Genomic DNA, 3,685 nt, shown 5'->3' with positions numbered 1-3,685 from the left:
TTATTCTCCATCTTTCCATCTTGCTTTCTCTTTACTCTAAGAAAGCTGACAGGAAAACATATCTGTCTTTCTAATACTCAGGATATCATACAAGGTAGATCTTAAACAAATCCTTTATTTAAAGTTTATCTTTTAGGGATTTCTGCTTCCAGTCATGTTGGGACTAGACCAGACCTCCTACTGTAGATAATTATTAAACTGAAGAATACAGATGAATTAAACTCTTTTTGGTAATTGGACAAGAGGTAATGCAAGACCATGATCCCTGAGAGAAGGGAAGCTCACAGGATGAACCTATACTATAATCACCTAGCACTCTGCTTGAGTCCAATTTCCTCAAAAGAACATAGCAAGTTATAGGTAATATTTTTATAAAATATTTATAATGACCTGAGATGGCAGAGTTTGGGACAGCTGAAGTGGCTGGAATCTGTGTGGAGGAGCAGGGAACATGAGGGGAACTGTGCAGAAAGGGAACTGCAAGCTTTGTTTAAAACCATGAGAAAGAATACTCTTTATGTAACTAATGTGACCTTTGCAAAAAACATATCCCATAAATGCCTGATATTCAGTCAATATTTTCCAAAGTTCTTTGCCGAGTGTGATGTTCCTGTAGTAGATATTTAAATTTATATTTGATAAGTGAATCTCTTTAAAATATCATTACATGATAGTAGATTTTTCTTCTCCCCCACTCTTACTTGCTCTTTTTAGCTCTGATGCTTTTCCCTAACTGCTACTAGGAAATGAAAGCGGAGAAAGGCAATGAAAGCCTAAAAAATTCCTTCACTTTATGCTAATTCTGGTGCTCTATGTGCCTTTTTTTCCCTGTAGACAATGTATATCACCAGAACTTACCAAAAGACTAGACTTGCTCATGCACTTCCACACGTGCACACACAGGAGATATTCAGAAAGTTCATGGAAGGGAGCCAGCAGGTGGTGCAGTGGTTAAGGCACTAGACTCTACATGACTAACGACAGTTCAAGTCTTGGACCTAGCAGCTTGAAAATCACACTGGTCATGTATTCCCAAAATCCCGAGAGGAGAATATAAGAGAAGGGATTGAGGCATTCTCATATTCTTTCTATCTCTGTGTCTTTCAGATGAGTGCAAAATAGTTTAAAAGGGTACATGGAAAAATGTGTATTATGAAAAAACTATACATGGATTTAAAATTGGGGGGGCATTAAATAAACTTGTACTTTAATTCCATTTTCTACACACTTTTTGAACTCCTAGTGTGTGTGTGTGTGTGTGTGTGTGTGTGTGAATTCTAGAAGTCAGTGAGCTGGACATTTATTTAGGTCTAGTCCCAAAATACTTCAACCAGATCTTAAGTATCTTTTATTTGACTAACAATTAGATACATGTTGTGTAAAAAGCCCTTACTCTTTGATTAGATGTGCTGTTTGTCCCATAGTCATTCCCTCTCTTTCTTTCCACCCCCAAACACCTCCTTCACTTTGCCCCTCCTCCCACACATCCCTTCATTTTCCTGGATTTTTTTTAAAGTAAGTTGCAGACGTCACCCCTAAATACTTCACCGTATATCTTCTAATGTCTAGGACGTTCTTCTACATAACCACAATACTGTTATTACCCTCAAATAAATTTAACATTGATACAATTTAAAAATACATGGTCTATTTTCTCTTTTTTTTCCATTACAACTTGTTCACATGGTCTATTTTCAACTTCTCACTTTTTCCAAAAAATATCTTCCATAGATGTTTTTGTTCTAATTCACATTCCTATTATGGAACATTTGTTGTCATGTCTCTTTAAACTTCTTTAATTTAGAACAATCCTTATGACTTTGTTTTTCATGACATTGACATTTTCCAAGATTCCAGGCCACTTGCCTTATAGGGCATCCCACAGTCTGGTATTATCTATTGTTTCCTCATGATTGGATTCAAGCTAAATATGTTTAGTAAAACTACTAAGTCATGCTGTGTATTCCCCATTGCATCACATCAGGAGTCACATCATCATAATTTGTCCTATTATTTGTTTAATCCATCAGATTTCTCCACCATAAAAGTGTATTTTTTTAACTAATAAGTAATATATGGGGTGATACTTCATACCTATGTAAATATCTTATTTCATAACAATCTTTTATTGATTTGTTTCAGCATCCCATGATGATCCTTGCCTGAACTGATATTAACTGGGAATTGTAAAATGATGATTTTTCTAATTTGAAGTTTATTTGTTCATTTCTTCCTTGAGAGAGACAGAAATACAGAGAGAAGCATCCCCGGTATTGTCCCCGTGCCATGATCCAACTCCAGTTTCAGCAGGGTTGAATCACATGCACATTTGTGTGTATCCAGAGTGCATAGGGATGCTTTTGGATGCAAATCTGCTATCTTCGCATGTGGATCTAGTTGTGTTACCACTGCACCACTACTGTCTGGCCCTTAATTTGTTTCTCTTTCTACTTTATTTGCTATCTAGCATTTTGCTGTAAGGAAGAGACTTCCCTTTTCCCTCTCCCTTTTTGGAGTATGACTGAAGACTCTCAGATTCTTATTTAATTCAGCATGTTGAAGTCCATTACCATCATATTTTTAGTGCTCCAATTGTTTCAAATTTGGCTAATGTAATCTCTCAAATCATTGCCTATACTCTTCTGATATTTCTCAATAGCAGTTCAGTTCTGTCTTTTTTTTTTTTTAATATAATAAGATTTTCCAGAGGCTAACCCATGGCCTGGTGGTTAAGATGGCTAGATCCCACAGGGCCAACTGCATGGTTCAAGTCCCAAACCCAAGGACTTCAAAAACATACTGGTCACATGTGTGTGCATTCCCAAAATCTCAAAGGGAGGGAGAGATAGAGGAGAAGGGTAGGTGGTGTGATTTTTCCCATAGTGGGATACTTTGTCACTTTCCTTTGTCACTTTCTCTCTGTGTCTCTCCAGCAAGCACATGTGCCCTCTGGAAAATTTAAATGAATAAATAATAGAAATTTTAAAAGTAAAAAATTTTCCAAGATTACCTTGTTTTCCTGTCTCAGACTTGGAAACAGCCATTGTCTCAAAGAAACTGGACTTCACTGAGTATGGAGTAGTATTTATAAACTAAAATATAAAGAATATCCATTGTTGGGAACCAGCAGTTAGCGTAATGGCTATGTCGCTGGACTCCCACATAGTCGACCACGGTTCACGTCCTGGAACCGGTGACTTAAAACTCACGCCAGGCATGTGTGCGTGTGTGCCCAAGATCCCAAGAGGAGAATGGAGGAGAAGGGATTGCGGCATGGCCATCCCCCCTGGGGGATGATTTCTCGCTTTCTGTCTCTCTCTGTCTGGTGAGCACACACGCCTTATAGCGAAAACCTCTAAAAAAAAAACTCTACAGGATCTCACACTGATGTCTCTCTATATAATTCAGCATTCCATGCTGAGACATCCAACTGCCATCAGATACCCAGATATAGCAAGTATTTGGAAAGTTCATAGAACATAAGTTCTCAGAACCAGCAGATGGTGTAATGGTTATGTCGCTAGAATTCCATGTAGTCGACCATGGTTCGAGTCCCAGACCTGGTGGCTTAAACTCATGCCAGGTGCGTGTGCATGTGTGCTCAAGATTCCAAGAGGATAATGGAGGAGAAGGAATTGTTTCATGGCCAGCTCTCCTGAGGGGTGATTTCTTGTTTTATTTGTAT

Source organism: Tupaia chinensis, unplaced genomic scaffold (genome assembly GCF_000334495.1).
Source record: "Tupaia chinensis unplaced genomic scaffold, TupChi_1.0 Scaffold143610_2, whole genome shotgun sequence".
Taxonomy (NCBI): Eukaryota; Metazoa; Chordata; class Mammalia; order Scandentia; family Tupaiidae; genus Tupaia; species Tupaia belangeri.
The sequence above is the reverse complement of the archived record's forward strand: the minus strand, read 5'-3'. Positions refer to the sequence as shown.